This window comes from Chlorocebus sabaeus, chromosome 4 (genome assembly GCF_047675955.1).
Source record: "Chlorocebus sabaeus isolate Y175 chromosome 4, mChlSab1.0.hap1, whole genome shotgun sequence".
Classification (NCBI taxonomy): domain Eukaryota; kingdom Metazoa; phylum Chordata; class Mammalia; order Primates; family Cercopithecidae; genus Chlorocebus; species Chlorocebus sabaeus.
In genome coordinates, this window is record NC_132907.1 from 12,729,997 (window position 1) to 12,748,921 (window position 18,925).

Below are 18,925 nucleotides of genomic sequence, written 5' to 3' on the forward strand. Positions count from 1 at the left end.
TGAGTTCTAATTTGATTGCACTGTGGGCTGAGAGACAGTTTGTTGTGATTTCTGCTCTTTTACATTTGGTGAGGAGTGTTTTACTTCCAGCTATGTAGTCAATTTTGGAATAAGTGTGATGTGGTGCTGAGAAGAATGTATATTCTGTTGATTTAGGGTGCAGAGTTCTCTAGATGTCTGGTAGTTCCACTTGGTCTAGAGCTGAGTTCAAGTTCTGGATATCCTTGTTAATTTTCTGTCTCGTTGATCTGTTTAATGTTGACAGTGGGGTCTTAAAGTTTCCCACTATTATTGTGTGGGAGCCTAAGTCTTTTGTAGGTTTCTAAGAACTTGCTTTATGAATCTGGGGGCTCTTGTATTGGGTGCATATTTAGCATAGTTAGCTCTTCTTGTTGCGTTAATCCCTTTACCTTTCTGGAATGGCCTTCTTTGTCTTTTTTGATCTTTGTTGGTTTAAAGTCAGTTTTATCAGAGACTAGGATTGCAACCCCTGCTTTTTTTTGCTTTTCATTTGCTTTGTAGATCTTCCTCCATCCCTTAATTTTAAGCCTATGTGTGTCTTTGTATGTGAGATGGGTCTCCTTAATACAGCACACTGATGGGTCTTGACTCTTTATCCAATTTGCCAGTCTGTATCTTTTCATTGGGGCATTTAGCCCATTTACATTTAAAGTTACTTTTATTGTTATGTGTGAATTTGATCCTGTCATTATGATGCTAGCTGGCTATTTTGCTCATTAGTTGATGCAGTTTCTTCATAGTGTCGATTGTTTTTACAATTTGGCATGTTTTTGCAGTGACCATTACTGGTTGTGCCTTTTCATGTTTATTGCTTCCTTCAGGAACTCTTGTAAGGCAGGCCTGGTGGTGACAAAATCTCTCAGCATTTCCTTGTGTGTAAAGGCTTTTATTTCTGCTTCACTTATGAATCTTAGTTTGGCTCTGTATGAAATTCTGGGTTGAAAATTCTTTTCTTTAAGAATGTTGAATATTGGCCCCCACTCTCTTCTTGCTTGTAATGTTTCTGCTGAAAGATCTGCTGTTAGTCTGATGGGCTTCCCTTTGTGGGTAACCCAACCTTTCTCTCTGGCTGCCCTTAACATTTTTTCCTTCATTTTAACCTTGGTAAATTTAATGATTATGCTTCTTGGGGTTGCTCTTCTCAAGGAATATCTTTGTGGTGTTCTCTGTATTTCCTGAATTTGAATGCTGGCCTGCCTTGCTAGGGGTTGGGGAAATTCTCCTGGATAATATCCTGAAGAGTGTTTTTAGTGCTCTACACGTTAAGGGAAACTTCTCTAGTAATGAACTATAGAAATGATCCCTGAAAGTATAGTCTTGCTGGCAACTTTTTAAAAAATATTAATTGTGTTAAATTCCTTTAATTAGCAATGTATCTGTTTAATTTCACAGATACACTATAGTCAATGAGGTGTTAAATCTTTTTAAACAAATTTTAGCATGACTGAAGGTATCATGCTATAATAAGGAACAAACACTGGATTTGTAAGCCTGAGACCTGGGTGCTAATCTCCTCTACCTCTAATTGGTTATGATTGAAAATTTAGGTTATCTAAATCTGTTTCTTCATCTGAGGAATTAATAGTTGAATGAGTTACATGATTTCTCTGGATTGCTGTAGCTCTAAACTGATATTATTATAAAACTTTCATAATTATAGGAGTTTTGAGGTAGCTTACAGATGACATTTCAAATCATTTATACATAAGCTTAGCAGCAAAGTACAGATGTTGAGTCCAGGCAATTATCTCAATAATTGAGAAACATAATGAGTATTTTCAATTGGATCATGGGTATTACATGACTTAGTTCATAAAATTCACTGGAAATAGATCAGTTTGTCTTTTATTTTTGCAGTCATCACTGTAAGTTCTGTTAAACTAGAAGGAAAATAAAATAAAAAATTGCAAAAAAACAGCATTCATGTATTGTGAACACTTAGTAACACACATTACGCTTCCTATTACCGTATTCCTACAACTACCATAAAAAGAATAAAATTCAAAAAATATTTATACTTTAAATAGTTATTTGGACTACTTAATAGGGTTAGCATAATAATTTTTTCAAGATTTCTTTGATTCCTGGGATTTATTCATTAAAAAATTGAATAAGCATATGTATTTATTAACTTAGGCATGGAATTTAACATTTGTTGTCTTGAAGACTTTGTAAAAATTTATAGGCTATAATATTCTATTTGGGACAGTTTAGAAAAATTATATTTTAAATATTTCACATAATAGAACAGGGGAGCTATAATGGAAAGGATTAAATTATGACAATTTATCTTCAAAGTGTTTTGGAAGGAAGATTGATGTTCTTTCCTGCAAAGGTAAATTGGCCTAATAATTTTAGCATAGTGAAATTTATGAAATCTAGGAAACCTTTTAACTTATATTTCTGTACATCTATATTAATAAAAGATTCTCCATAGCCTAAAATAGACTTTCCTTTGCCTGCATTCATTTTATGAAAGTCAAATGCTAAATTAGAAAGGAAAAGGAATAAAGCAAATTGGGCATGAAGATAAAGCAGATGTTTCTGACACTGTAAAGACCTAGCAGAGTGAGTCAAAGTCAGGATGGGAGAGATTTGTCATTGGAGTTACTGCATGCTGTTCCTACCCGCTTCTCTATGATCTGAGCCAAGTCCTAGTAAGGACTGCCTCTTGATTCCCACATGGTTTTGTTTTTTTCCCTCTCTTTCTCTTCCTTCCTTCCTTCCTTCCTTCCTTCCTTCCTTCCTTCCTTCCTTCCTTCCTTCCTTCCTTCCTTCCTTCCTTTCTTTCTTCTTTCTCTCTCTTTCTCTCTCTTTCTCTCTTTCTTTCTCTCTTTCTTTCTTTCTTTTTCTTTCTTTCTTGTCTTTCTTTCTTTTGAGTCTCACTGTTGTCACCCAGGCTGGATTTCGATGGCACAACCTCGGCTCACTGCAACCTCCGCCTCCCTGCTTCAAGCAATTCTCCTGCCTCAGCCTCTAGTATAGCTGGGATTACAGGCACATGCCACCACACCTGGTTAATTTTTATATTTTTAGTAGGGACGGGGTTTTGCCATATTGGCCAGGCTGGTCTCAAACTCTTGACCTCAGGTGATCCGCCCATCTTGACCTCTCAAAGTGCTGGGATTACAGGCATGAGCCACCATACCCAGCCGGTTTTGCATTTGTTTCTCCACTACCACACCCCACTAAATGGTATCTGCCCTGTCTTCTCTATTTATACCTTTAGTATGTGGATCTCTTCTAAGTATGTATAATTTCACTGCAAATTCAGAATTACCTGGAAGCTTTAAGAAATACTGGTGCCTATGGTCTTACCCAGAGAGATTCTGATTTAATGGTCAGAGATGTGGCCTGGGCATTGGGATTTTTAAAAGCTTTCTAGGTGACTGATGTGTAATTGAAGCCCACTGAAATCTACCAGGTAGTCTACTGGGTCTTTGGAATTACCGCCTTACTTAACGCTCACAATACTTTTCTAGGTAGATATTATATTCCTTTGTAGAGGAAAATAAGTGGAATATCAGGAAGGCTTAATGACTAGCTTAATACCACTAGTACGTGGTAGCCACAGAATTCTATCCATTTCTACATTATTGCACATTTGCTCTTTTCCTTTACTTTAGAAGCAGGCTAAGTTTCATGTTCTGTGACCCAGATTCTCAGCAAAGCCATAGTCTATTTTCTTGCTGTATCAAGGTTTTGTTAAAACAGTAATCTTCGCATAAACTTAAAGAAACATTTACCTATGTATAAAATTTTCTGCATCTATAATAGCAAGATGACTTAGGTTACTTTTCCCCTTAATATAATGCGGAGTTGAGGTCCGTTTGAATTTAAATCGGCATGTTCTGTCTTTTAACCTGACCAGCAGCACGAAGATCTTTGTTTTTTATTTTCTGTATTTTATATAGTGACAAGAAATTTGAATCTGCCCTTATTTAATTTTAATTATGCATTTAAATATTTGAATGTATTTTCAATATTGTGGGCCCTGTCACAAAACCCAGACCATTTCTATTAGTAACTTATGTAATTTTATGGCAGGACCAGAATGCCACTCAAAACACTTTGCTGAGCTCTGTTAAAATTACATTTAAAAATATATTTATTCAATATATTCCAATATTACATTTGATAATTAGGTTGAATTATGGATTTCCTACTCTTCATCTTATATGCTAAAATTGCTGTTTATATTTAAGTCATTTATTTGTTGAAGAAAGAGGCACCCTAGATTAAAAGAAGAACACTTTGATGGATTACTTTATGTACAGCTGACAAAAAGTGTAATGTAATTACAAAAAGGATCCATTCTACTGAGAGTGTTAAAATGCTAAATAGAAAGTACCTTGCATAGTGGGAGGGTACATTGGTACCACCAGTTGGGAAGCTGTGTGTTATTATCTTCTGAAGCTAATATAAGTTAACACACTAACTAACATACATGTAACCTAAAATTAAGCAATTAAAAATAAATTGCTTACAAAAACGTCTCTAGTAGCATTATTTATATTAAAAAACTGAAACAACCAAATGCCCATCAGCCACAAGAAGAGTTAATAAATTGGCATATTCATCAAGAAAATATAGAAATGAAGAAAAACTGCTTCATGCAATGATATTGATGAATCTCATGGACATAATCTTGGGTAAAAAAAAAAAAAACAAAAAAAAAATAAAACAAAAAAAACCAGACATGATAGAATACATTCAATTTATGTGAAATCCAGGAGCAGACAGAAGTGATCTGTGATGATGGTAGCCAAGAGAGTGGTTACCTTCGAGGGTTGATTTTTGCCTGGGTAAGAGCACTGGAGAGCATTGTGGAGTGTGAGAAATGACATGTTTTCATCTGGGAGGCTAGGGGTACATAGATATGTACACATGGAGCTCCATATGCGTGACTTGTGCACTTTACTGTAGGCAAGTTATAACTCAACCACAGTGAGGTTGGGGTGTGTATATGTCTATTTTTAAAAAGTGATCTACAAGGACAGAGGCTCTGGGTGACCAAGACCTTAGGACACTGCAAATATTTGCATAAGGATAAAGAAAAATTAATTGTGACCTCAGAAGATTTAGAATTAGCACTCCAGATGGCCATGTCACTCATTATAGTGCTTATATGAGAAAGTTATTTTTTCAACACTTGCCTGTCATCTAGGGCATACTAGAATTAATTTTTAAGATTACTATTTTTTCTGTGAATTATTTAAATGACTTAAAAATTGCAGTCTTAACAAAAAGGAAAGGGAACATACTGTTCTTAGAATACATGGTTTTAACATAATGACAGAAGGGCTCCAAACTTAACATTGCCCTAAGGTAACCTCCCCCACATGCAAAAATATTTTTATTTTCTCTCACACTTTGTATAAATTACCTTCATTAATCTGAAGATTTCTAATCTGACCTCATTGGCATCATTAGCATTTTATGCAACAGTAACTATTTATTAAATGTTACTGTCAGCTAAAAAGCATTTTATAAAAGAATGTATAGATTTCAAGGTTCAGTTATTTTCCTTGTCAAGAGAATGACTTTAGAGTATCATTTAAAAATGTGTGGTAGCTTTGTCAGAATTGTTATTAATTTTTCATGAAAATTCTTCTCTCTTACCTGAGGTTTTCTATTTGGTATTTGTAAGGCATCTCTGGAATTGGGAAGCAGTGATAACATGGAGTGAAACTGTAGGTTTAAGAGAAAGAGGAAAAACATTTACCACTAACAAAGAAAGATAGCATTATTGGCTTGAGAAACAAACAAAACCCCTGACAATTAATTTAAAAAAGAAAAGTTTTATTTTTGTGAAGAAGAGAGGATAAATGGGGAAATTCTGTTAGGAGATACTAATCTTCAACATAATTATGCCATAGGAGTTTGAGCTTTAAAGTTAGAAATTGTGTCCTCAATATGTAGCACCAGACTCACAGCTCATGAGAGGAAATGTAAGTACATTATACTTTATTAAGTTCTGTATCTTTATATAAACTTTGAAAAGAAATTTGACGGTATCCTGTAATATATCCTGAAAAATATACTGCTGTAAAAAGAAACCGATTAAAATTTTTACCATCAAATATGTATCAGCCAATAGATCGTTTTATACAAATGATATTATTTTTAAAATATTTTTAGCTTTACACATAACATTATGACTCATCTTGTTCAGATAGATTTCTGTTTTATAAAATTGAATTGTAAATTAATAAGTTACTGTCTGCCTTATTTTAATATTTCTAAAAATTACTGCCTGAAAAAGAGTACTAAATTTAATTTTGTACATGGCCAAAGAAATAACAATTCTTCCAAATGAAACTGAATTAACTTGAAATACAATAGACAGCATGTACCCATCACATGAAAGCCAATTACAATTAAGACGGTCACTATTTTAAACTGCTGTACAGCAGACTAGGAAAATACTTTATTCCAGTAACTAGACACATTAGGAATATTCATATGCACGTGTCACCCCAAGGTTTACAGTCTTTCCTACAAACAATCACTGCTTGTCTCTTGCAGATTCTAGATACCAGTTAGTACCTGCCTATTTGCATATCCTCCAGGCCATTCACACTCAGCATTTTCAAAACAAATGCCTTGTAATCTTTCCTCTTTATGTCCAAACTGGATAATTTACTTGTAATAAAGGCCAGCAATTAAGAAGACCCATTAGCCACTAGATCATATTAATTCTACATCTTAAATTTTTTAAAAATTCCTCTTCTCTTGTTTCCTATGTCCACGTCTCTCACACTGAGTTTTGTAGGTGATCCCTTAAATATCTCCCTGCCTTCAACTTGCTTTTTCCTCATTATCTTCTTTATACTGTCGGGCAGAATTATCTCTCTAAAATATAGATTCAATCATGACTGCTTCAGATTTTTTATTGAGTAAAAGGACAATGCAGGAATCCTACATTGATTTAGTTCTACATGATCTGGCATCAAGCTACCCTTCTAATTTCAGTTTTTACTCTAATAACTATTTTCAAACCCAAATTTTCCTCCCCCTCCATCTAATTCACATTCTTCTCAAATTCGTCACTGCTCTGTGCGTTAGAGACCAAACTTTCTTCTGTACTTTCTTATGCACCTTCTTCTCATTTCTCCTCTTGTATTTTTTAATCTCTCTCTTGTACAGGCTGCAGCTAATTGTGGACTTTCATCGAGTTTGGCCTTGCTCTCTGCTTTTATTTCCTCTAATAACTCCCTCAGAGAGAGTTCATTTGCTCGAAGAGTTTCACCTGCCATGTCTGTGCTTCTGGTATTTCCTTGACCCAATGTATGCAGCCTGCAGTTGCTGGCAGAATCTTGCAAATGTAATTTTTGACAAGTTATTTTTCTTTTCCCAGAAACTATAGTGATTTTTATTGTTCATTTTTGTAGCAATCGTCTAGTTTCTTTTTCCTAATTACTGCAACTTATGTAACATTCCTGCAAATGACCTCTGTGTTTTTGTTGGGCCTCTTTGTTTTCTTCTATTTTTGTGGAGCATCTTTATTTTCTCTTATTTACATTACCTTAGCACCACAATTCCTCATCCTATGTTAATTTTCTTCACTGTGACTTTTTTTATTTGTCTTTGCCAAGAACATTCTTCCCCAATTTTCATTAGCCTGCAGTCTTCATTTAATTCAAGATGCAGATTAGATTCACTTATTCCACGAAATCTTCTTTGACTAACCCTACTTCTCTCCTACCACTCACTTTGGAATGACTTATCTTTTATTTTCAGATATGTACTTGCATTTCTGTTCATTCTTCAATTGTACCTTCCTAACTAGATCATATATCTTTTGTGATAGTATCATTTATGTCTTTTTGTGTCTCTAGCACTTTGTACACAAGAAATAGACACTTGGTAGTTAGTTGATTATACTGGAAAAATATATGAATAATAATTAAGTTTTATTGAGTACTCACTGTGTATCAAGTCCTGTGTGAAGTATTTTACATGAATCACTTTTATATAAGGCCCAGTGAGCCAAAATGGCTTGTTTAAGGTCACATAGCTGGTGAGTAGTGAAGGTGGGGTTTAAAGCCTGTGCACAAGCATAATCACCAGCTTAGTTTGGAAAGTGTGGCTTTCCATAAGATACAGCTGCTGATTAAATCATCTCAGGAAATGACTTATTCAGGGAACATGCTTTACAACTCTAAAAGTTTTGCTATCAATCTTCATATCACAAAATAATAAAACAGAGGCACTGGGACAGAATTGCTTTCACTAGAAATTGATTTGTGTTTGAAACTTGACTCGTGATTTAGTACAAACCTGGTAAGCTCTAAAATTTACTGATTCCATCTGAACAGTATTGGTCAAGAAATACTGGTGGTTGATTTGCCTGTAGAATATAATTCATCCACTTGCCAAAATCCCAGATCTCAAGGAAAATTCTATGTAGTTCACAGAAGGTGGGAAAAAAAATTATCATTATGTATAACAATAATATTTACCAGTGGGTATTATTAATAAAGTGTGTCCTACTTTTAGAAATATATTATGAACATTAAACCTCAATTTGTTCCTGTTTCTAAAATTAACCAAATGCTATGACTTTAAAGGAATACATACCGAAGGCATTCTCAGGCTGGTTGCAATTGCGATTGGTCTCCTCTATTTCAAGCCAGTGACTTATTATATCAAGCCAGCTTAAGCCAATGACCTTCTTACCTGGCAGTTGAATCTAATACTTCTCCACCAACAGTGAAAAAAATATAGCTAGAAGGCCTCATTCGTGACTGTTCCTAGGATAATTTCTTGAGTATGCTTTGACGTTTTCATATAAAAAATTAGAAACCTAGGCAGAAGAGGACCCTTATCCCTAAAGGAGAGACTTTTTTTTCCCCTGAAGACTGAAGAGGAACTTGTTCATTCATAGATCAGACAATCTGGTGAGACATGAGATGAAAGTAAGGACAAGGCGCACATAGTGTATATATGTATGTATGTATGTATTTATTTATTTTATTCTTTTTTGAGAATGAGTCTTGCTCTGTCGCCCAGGTTGGAGTGCAATGGCATGATTTCGGCTCACTGCAACCTCCGCCTCCTGGGTTCAAGTGATTCTCCTGCCGCAGCCTCCCGAGTAGCTGGGATTACAGGCACGTGCCACCACGCCTGGTTAATTTTTTGTATTTTTAGTAGAGACGAGGTTTCACCGTGTTGGCCAGGATGGTCTCCGTCTCCTGATCTTGTGATCCACCCACCTCGGCCTCCCAAAATGCTGGGATTACAGGCGTGAGTCACTGCACCCGGCCTGTATCTTAAAGTTAGTTTTTAACTGATAAGCGGGAGAACTCACAGCTTGCAATTGTGAAACACAGAACCAAATCAAACTGTGCTGAGAACCTTAGAGAAACCTTGCTTCATTTAGCTAGTGGATTACAGCCTATATCTAAAAAGGCTCCTGAGACCAATGACAATAGAACTAATATGAGCCTTTGGGAGTGATTACACAAAACCTGGTAAGAACTAAGTTTTGTGGAACAAATGATACACATGGTAGGCCCAGAAACTAGTTGCACAGTGGACCAAAGAAACAGTTTTACCATTTGAAAGGAAGGAGATGGTTAATACATTTGTTCACATATGTATCCATGGAGAAATCACTGGAATTTTTAAAAAAGTGTTAATAGCATTTAAATGTACCTCTTCTATCATAAAAGGGTAAAATCTGGATTATTTAATTACTGCTTAAGTCCTGGATTTGTTAATTCTAGATTTATTTTTATTTTTCGCTGCTAGATTTTATTTACCTTCTTATACTGAAGTTGGTTTTATTCTGTTAGTTTACAAAAAATGTTCCAAATCGCTAGCTAATGCAGTGGTTTGCCCTCTCAAGAGCCTCACATTTACTTTTAGCTAAATAAATTACATTAAAATAACTATCTTCCTGTCTCTCGGATTATATTGATGCAGATTCTACTTACTTATTTTTATTGAGGGAGATCCTTGCTTTTTGTATATTTCTAAAGTGTGTCATCACATATAAAGTGAGGACTTTGGTTTTATATTTTAAAAAGTAAAAATTTTCATCTTACTCAATATTTCCTGGCTCGCATCTAGTTGTTGTATATATCTGCTTAGATTTGCATACCTTTAAGTAACTTTTTCAAAGGTTTAGTCATAAATCTGTAAAACCAATTAATGGATTTTGATTAGGCTTATCCCAAGATAATATGTATCATTCATCAGATCCTTTATATGACATTCAAAACATAATTTCACCTCATATACTTAATTGATCTTTGTAATAATATATTCTAAAATTGGCCTTCAAATAGTCATTCAGGATGCACAGAACTAGAACTTTTTTCTCTGGAATTCTTGTGTCAACTTCATTAAAGCAAGAGAAGTGGAATAGAGGCTGCCTGTTCAAAACTACAAAATGCAAGCTGACATTCACCATTTTGTGGTCTGTCATGCATGTCAGCTAAATGACAGAAATGCCCCAGATGTTCTGTCACACATTGAGAAAGCTCCATACTCCAACTCACACAATTTTGGTTCACCCTAGGTGACTCTGAGGTGAAAACCCTAAGCTTGACATTCTTGTCAGTCTATTGACATATACCAAAAAATTTAATCAGGCATGTTGCATTATGTTAAAACCAGATATTTTGTTACCAGTTCAGGTTTTACGTAGAAAACAGCCCTGTTACTCAATGGTGATGATAGGATATAGGATGAGCTATATTGTTTAGTATACCATCTACTTCTATGTATTTTCATATATTTACTATTATAGTAAGTAGCGTTCTCAAAAACCATTTAAAGTCACAAATTGTTTAAATAAATTGTGGCTTGTGCACACCCATGAATATATTACTGTGCACTCATTAAAAATAATATTATAAATTTATATGGATTGATATGGAAAGATTCTCACAATATATTGTAGAATGGAAAAGTTAGCTGTAAAACAGTGTATATGACATCATCTGCTTTAACCCAAATATTCATGGACACATGTGTGCAAACACACACACACACATACTGTTCAAGTTGATGCCTCTGGGAAGTGGAATTAAAGAGCTGGAAGAATAAAAGGGAATAAAAAATGTTGTATATACTGTTCTGTACTGTTAGAATATTAACTATAATTTTTAACTATTAACTTTTGAAATTAAAAATTATTCAATACCAACGTAAAAGATAATAATATAATGACTGTTTTCTAGGTGCCCACATTGCTTTTAATCTCTAAATCCATTGGGCAGTGCAGACTAGTACACATGAAATCAGAATGACTAATCCATGTAAATGACTAATCCATGAATGTAATTCAGCATGTTGGCAGATTAGCAATTTGGAAAATGGAAAAAGCAAAAAAGTCTACAGTACTGTACTTCAAAAGTTGTTATCATGTTTATGCATGGCTAGAATGTAGGTTAGGAAAGCAAGGGGAGGATGAGTAGTGCAGTCAGCTTTGCAGGTATGGTGATAGCTCTCGGTTCTCTAGTTCTATTAGTGTTTTATAGGCACGTGGGATGTCAAGACTGTGAAGCAGAATATAAGTGACAGAAAGAATATTCCAAATATACTACAGCTATTTCTTAGCTATCACACATAGTAAAAAGAAGTCAGAGTGGAGGGCATTCTGGCCAAACAGCTAAGAAAGAAAGCAGAGAATAGATAACTGAAACAAAATGGAAAATGACAACTTGGACAAAGGACAAATGTACAGATCCACTCTGATATTACACAAAGGATAGAACCAATGGCTCAAAGGTATGTTCTAGATATAGCAAGGAATGAGATCCCAAGTAAGGTGAAATGATTCTCTTTAGAACAGAAGCTACCTATCTCTCTGATTTTGACTCAATTAGGAACTTCTGAACTAAATTGTAAGCATCATGAAGACAATGCAAATCACATAGAAAGAAATTAATGAGATATTTTTACTGCTAGATGATCTCAGTCTTCTCTATAAATTTTGAGGATTTTCCACATTCTACTTTGATTAAATACTTTAGTTTTTACTATTGTTTCCATGGGCCCCAAATCACCGGCAAGTGAGTTGATGATACTATCTGGAAAGAAAACATTTAATAGAGATAGATAATACAGGAAGTACTTTGGGAAATAACATTTCATGGACATTTTTGAGAAATGAACACAATAAATCCATGCCAAACCTTGTACAGGCTATAAGGGTTCCATTTAAAATAAAATAATTGGGGCTGGGCACGGTGGCTCACACCTGTAATCTCAGCACTTTGGGAGGCCGAGGCGGGCGGATCACGAGGTCTGAAGATCGAGACCACCCTGGCTAACACAGTGAAACCCCGTCTCTACTAAAAATACAAAAACTTAGCCGGGCATGGTAGTGGGTGCCTGTAGTCCCAACTACTCGGGAGGCGGAGGCAGGAGAATGGTGTGAACCCAGGAGGCGGAGATTACAGTGAGCCGAGATTGTGTCACTGCACTCCAGCCAGGGTGACAGAGTGAGACTCTGTCTCAAAAAATAATAATAAAATAAAATAATTGAGATTGTGAATTTTTTAAAAAAAGCATATCTAGTTATGAATGTGCTAATGTAAGCTGCAGGAAAAAAAGCAGTAAAATATTAAAATGGAACTGATAAAATAATAAATTGAAAACTCCATGATTAATACTAATTTTCTCAAGGCATTACCAGTAAGGTTTATAATTGCATTAAATGACTGATTTTTGAGACAGATATGTATAAGATATATTTTCTACGTATGTAGGTAGTCAATACTCTTTTTAGAGAAAAATATTTTTATCAGTTTTTAACATTATTTTAGTGTTGGCTTCTGCAACAATTTAAAGTCAGCACAAGATAGATTTTAAGTTCCTGTGTCACAGAGGACTTTGATAATATGATGAAAACTCTGGAAGTTCTAGTCAGGAAAAAAAATCACATAAAAATATAAACATCTGAATCTAGGTGAAGAAATACTTAGAATTCCTGTTTCTTTTTCATCTTCCTCTTTTCTATTTACTTTGGACCAGTCAGTTCTAAGGAACTACTGAGATATTCCTTAAAAGAAGAAGCAAAACTCATCACAAACAGAAGTGCTTAAATCTCGTTGCTTTTAAAATTTATTTGATTAATGATCGCTTTCCAAAGTCATGAGTCACAGTGGCCTGCAGCATGATACTGTGCAGTCATAGTTTCATTCTTTACTAAGAGAATGACAGGCTTTTGACAAAATAAAGATAATTGTGATTTATATAATAAGATGGAGGCTGACATACTTTGGCAAGAAGGATCTGACCGTTCCATTTCTGTATTTCATCCATGATAGCAAGCAAGTAGATACTAAGGCTTAAAAGAATAAGAATATACTCTATTACATATGACTTTATTTAACAGGATTATTTTGAGATTGACAAGTCTAAAATTTGTCCTGTTGTAATAACTATCTTTTATAGTTCATGCTGTTGAATTCATTTTGCTTCAGGAGTTTGCATTTGACTTGTTTTTTAAACTTTTGATTCCATATGATTCTATACATTTCTTTCTTTTTTTTCTTTTCTTTTCTTTTTTTTTTTTTTTTTGAGACAGAGTTTCACTCTTCTTGCCCAGGCTGGAGTGCAATGGCATGCTCTTGGCTCACTGCAACCTCCGCCTCCAGGGTTCAAGCGATTCTCCTGCCTCAGCTTCCTGAGTAGCTGAGATGACAGGCATGAGCCACCACACTGGCTAATTTTGTATTTTTAGTAGAGACGGGGTTTCTCCTTGTTGGTCAGGCTGGTCTCGAAGTCTCGACCTAGGTGATCCACCCGCCTTGGCCACCCAAAGTGCTGGGATTACAGGCGTGAGAGACCGCGCCCAGCCGATTGTATATAATTTCTTAAATATTTTATGAGACGTGTGTGTGTGTGTGCACGCGTGTATAATTGGCTTGGAGTCAGCATACCTAAATTCTAGGTCTAGTTTGGCTTCTACCACTTCATGATGGTATATAAATATTGCAATCTAAGAATTCTGTGATTCTAATCATGTTACATAACCTTGTCTATTTCCTTGTTTATGTATAAAGATACAGTTTAACTAAGAGTGTAGTTTTGAGGCAATTATAAATGGAAGCACTTATATAATTGAGTTATTATTTACAGTCATTCTCAACTAACAAATATTTCTTAAGGATGAATTTCTGTGCTATTTGTTAGAATATGCATTTCACTTTCTATATCATCATAGTTGATTACATATTATAGATGTTTGACTTAGGAAATAAAATAATTTTTCGGAGAATATAACATATCCAGTGTTGTTAAACATTTTTATAGATAAGATTGCAACATGATAGTAGATGTGGTAGGCAGAATAATGACCTTTTAAAGATGTACACATCTTTCCTAATGCAGGGGAACTGCAAATAGTTATTTCCTTTGTCAAAAGACACTTTGCAGGTGTCATTAGGCTAAAGGGCCTTGAGATAAGACTATCCTATAGTATCCAGGTGGAACCAACCTAATCACCTGGGTATTTAAAAAGCAGAGAACCTTTCCCATCCGAATTCAATTCAGAAGAGAGGGGATGTGATTATGGGAGAGTAGTCAAAGAGATGCAAGGCTGCTGATGCAAGAGGGCCAAAAGCCAAGCAATGCAGGCAGCCTCTAGAAGATGGAATGGTATTAAAACACATTCTTCCCTCTAGCCTCCAGAAGGGAATGCAGCCCTGCTGACACTTTGATTTTAATCCGGTGAGTAATGTGCCAAACCTCCAGCCTATAGAACTGTAATATAATAAATGTTTGTTATTAGCCAGTAAGCTCCATGATAATTTGATACCATAGCATTAGAAAACTAATACTTGGGAATGTTAGTAAATTCAGACTAGACATGGTGGATTTAAAAAATATACATATTTTATGTGGTAACACGAGGTTCGTATATGTTATGATATTCAGAATGTTCCACATTTATGAGCTAATAATGATTGCTTTACAGGCAAACAAAAATATTGGTACTTATTAGGTGGCTAACTGATTAGATATATTCACCTCCTATCCGTTCTAAGATCTAACTGAAATAGAGGTTACACATACATATATACATACCTGCAAAGGTCATTAGGTATATTAAAACAAAGGCAATTACTACAAGAAAAATGAAACTTTGTACATATGAAAACTAGACTAAATTGAGACTACTTAGAACAGGACAAAACAATTGTAGTCACAAAAATGAAACAATTAAATATAAATGTATATTTATGTTGGGACAGTGGGAGATAAATTTAAAAGAGAAAGATTTTTTCATTATAGGGGAAAAAAGATCATTTAAGGAGGTAGAGCTGCTGGGGAAGCTTTAATGACAGTATAAATGTTTGTAGGGATATATAAGGAGTGGGGATCTCAGGAAGGATAGCATTGTCAGACTTTTATACTTGCATTTATTGGTTACATATATCTTCAAGTAATAATGCATGTTGCTTAAAGAAAATATAAAAAATAATGCCAAGAGTACTAAAAGAGGGAACACTCCCATTCTGCTCCTTAGGTATTCCAATTCCATGCTCCTTCTTCTAATATTAGCGTATATCATTTTTTAAAAAGTATATGTGTACCACTATCTCTTAGCTCAACAACTTTGGTCATTGGATTCCTGTTACGTACAACGAGAAGTATACCTGTCCTCGTAGTGTGTTCCAGAGGTAGTCCTCTCTTACCTACACTGCACCCTATTTACAGAATATTGTGTATCAAGTTGTCCTTCACAGTATTTCATTTCTCTGCACCAGCTCTTCAGTTTTAGCTGCGGGTTATGGCTCCCTTCTTTGCTGGAGATTAAGATGTTAGAGCAGTCAGTAAGCAGCTTGCAATGAGGCTACGTGAGGTGGCCTAGAGAGGATGTAGTAGAGGATGAAGAAGCAGCCACAGGGCTGATCCCTGCTGCGCCCAACCACAAAAGACAGAATCAGCATTTAATCAGACAAGAGAGTAACCTTGTGGATGGTGGCACGCAAGGGAACAGAGTGGTCTCAAGAATGGAGAAGTCAATTTTGTTCAGTTTGAGAGGAGAACAAAAGTGTGACATTGCTTTCACAATGTGGAGATTATATATGATTTTGGCAAGAGCAGTTTCCCTGGAGTAATCTAGTCAGTTGCCACATTTAAGTGGGTGAGAAAGGAGACTGGTGAGAAGTTTCTTTTTTATTTTATTTTATTTAGTTTCAGGATACACGTGCAGGATGTGCAGATTTGTTACATAGGTAAACATGTGCCATGGTAGTTTACTGCACCTATCAACCCATCACCTTGGTATTAAGTCCAGTATGCATTAACTATTTTTCCTGATTCTCTGCCAAGCCCCTGACAGGCCCCAATATGTGTTGTTCCCCTCCTGGTGTCCATGTCTTCTCATTGTCAGGCCCCACTCATAAGTGAGAACATACGGTGTTTGGTTTTCTGTTCCTACGGTGGTTTGCTGAGGATAATGACTTCCAGCTTCATCAATGTCCCTGCAAAAGACATTATCTCATTCCTTTTTATGGCTGTGTAGTACTCCATGGTGTATATGTACCACATTTTCTTTATCCAGTCAATCATGGATGGGCATTTGGGTTGATTCCATGTCTTTGCTATTGTGAATAGTGCTACAAGGAACATACACATGCATGTATCTTTATAATAGAAAGATTTTTACTCATTTGGGTATATACTCAGTAATGGAATTGCTGGGTCAAATGGTATTGGGAAAAGCTAAGTGTTGGGAGAAGCTGAGGCAGGGCTTGCATGTCTGACATAATGTAAAAGAGTCTTGGAACACGTATGGGGTCCAGGGTCTAAAACCCATTGTGGCCTTTGGAAACACCAAGCTCTGTGCTAAAGGGTGGGAGGCTACCCTGATGCACCATAATCTAAGCCCAGGGCATAAAATCCCTTGTGACTTGGATACAATCCAGGGCTTGTGGCTCTGGAATGTGTCTAGACTTGCTGACTCTTTGCTCCTTGCTCTCCGAAGATCAATTGTATCTTGAATTAAAAGAACCTGATCTCCATTATCTCAAGTAGCAGAGCAGCTGCTAAACCATCACCGCTGTAAATTATGTGCTTAATGCAACACGCCCTTTCCACCCCCACATTCTCACCACCTGTTTCTTTGTTGGCTTACCAATAAATAGCGTGGGCTCCCAGAGCTCGGGGCCTCCTCAGCCTCCATACGCTGGCAATGGCTCCCTGGGCCCACTTTTCTCTCTCAAACTGTCTTTTACTCATTCCTTTGGCTCCGCCGGACGTCATCAACCCCATGACCTGGTGTTGGGTCTGTTCACCCCAACAAATGGTATTTCTGGTTCTAAAGCTTAGAAGAATTGCCGGAGTGTCTTCCATAATGGTTGAACTAATTCCCACCAACAATGTAAAAGTATTCCTATTTCTCTGATACCTCATCAGCATCTGTTGTTTCTTGAATTTTTTTTTATAATTGTCATTCTGACAGACATGAGTGATATCTTATTGTGGTTTTGATTTGCATTTCTCTGATCATCAGTGATGTTAAGCTTTTTTTCATGTGTGTTGGTCGCATATATGTCCTCTTTTGAGAAGTGTCTGTTTATGTCCTTACCACTTTTTAATGTTTTTTGTTTGTTTTTTGTTTTTGGAGACGGAGTCTTGCTCTGTCGCCCAGGCTGGAGTGCAGTGGTGCAAACACGGCTCACTGCAAGCTCTGCCTCTCGGGTTCACACCATTCTCCTGCCTCAGCCTCCTGGGTAGCTGGGACTACAGGTGCCTGCCACCACACCCGGCTAATTTTTTGTATTTTTAGTAGAGACAGGGTTTCACCGTGTTAGCCAGGATAGTCTCGATTTCCTGACCTCTTGATCTGCCCGTCTCGGCTTCCCAAAGTGCTGGGATTACAGGTTTGAGCCAGCGAGATCAGCCTGTTTGTGTTTTTCTTAAAAATTTACTTAAGTTCCTCGTAGATTCTGGATATTAGACCTTTGTCAGATGGATAGATTGTAAAGATTTTTCTCCCATTCTGTAGGTTGATCATTCTGATGATGACTTCTTTTGCTCTAGGCAACACCATTCAGGACATAGGCATGGCAAAGATTTTGTGATGAAGTTGCCAAAAGCAATTGCAACAAAGGCAAAAATTGACAAATAGGATCTAATTAAACTAAAGAGCTTCTGTACAAGTTTCCTTTAGTTCTACACAAGTTTACCTTGGTGTAAAACATCAACCTAAACCTCTCTTCTGTTTCAAATTTAGGTAGCATAAAAAATAACTTATATACTAATTTGATCGGCTTAAAAACACATTTTCTCAAAATGAGTAATAAATATCTTGTGCATTTTAGATGCAAGATTTAGTTTCATTTTAATTTTAAAATACATATTTAATGTTTGCTGAGTATGTGCCACTCTACTAGATCCTGTGGGAAATGCTGAATAGAACTGATTTATTCTAGAATATAACTTTTACTTACAAAATCACTAAAATATCTAAAATTGAATGTTGATACAACAGTAATAAGGCACCTACTTAGCAAGTTGAACTTCTCTGCCTGGAGCTCCAAGTACCACATAGAACAGGAAAGAAACAGAGGTTCCCTGGGGAGAGGAAAGAGGGAAAGACTTAGTAACTTTTCTGTAACAACCTAAGGCTTCTTAGAGTTGGAAAAAAGGAGGTAACTGATGTGTACAAATCACCTACTACGTGTCAGATACAAAGTTTGATGCTTTTGTGTAGTATACTATTATCTTTATAACAAATAGAGATAGTAACTCTAATTATCCCCATTTTGCTAATGCGGGAATCAAGGCTGGAAAAGGTAAAGTAGCTATAAATTTGGCCAAAATACAAAGTGTTAGAACCAAACTCTGAAGGAAAAATATAGTAACTTCTGTCACATGCCTATAACAACCTATAATTTCCTTCCTATATTATTGCTGGCAACCTGAGTCACTG

At 35.9% G+C, this 18,925-nt stretch overlaps 1 protein-coding gene and 1 pseudogene across 2 annotated transcripts in view; one reads left to right on the forward strand and one right to left on the reverse strand.

The window, feature by feature from the left end:
• EDIL3 (EGF like repeats and discoidin domains 3) overlaps window positions 1-18,925 on the forward strand; it is a 446,774-nt gene that overhangs the window by 74,539 nt on the left and 353,310 nt on the right. The gene's annotated exons all lie outside the window — the stretch shown is intronic.
• LOC119618361 (small nucleolar RNA U3) lies at window positions 1,241-1,340 on the reverse strand (annotated as a pseudogene).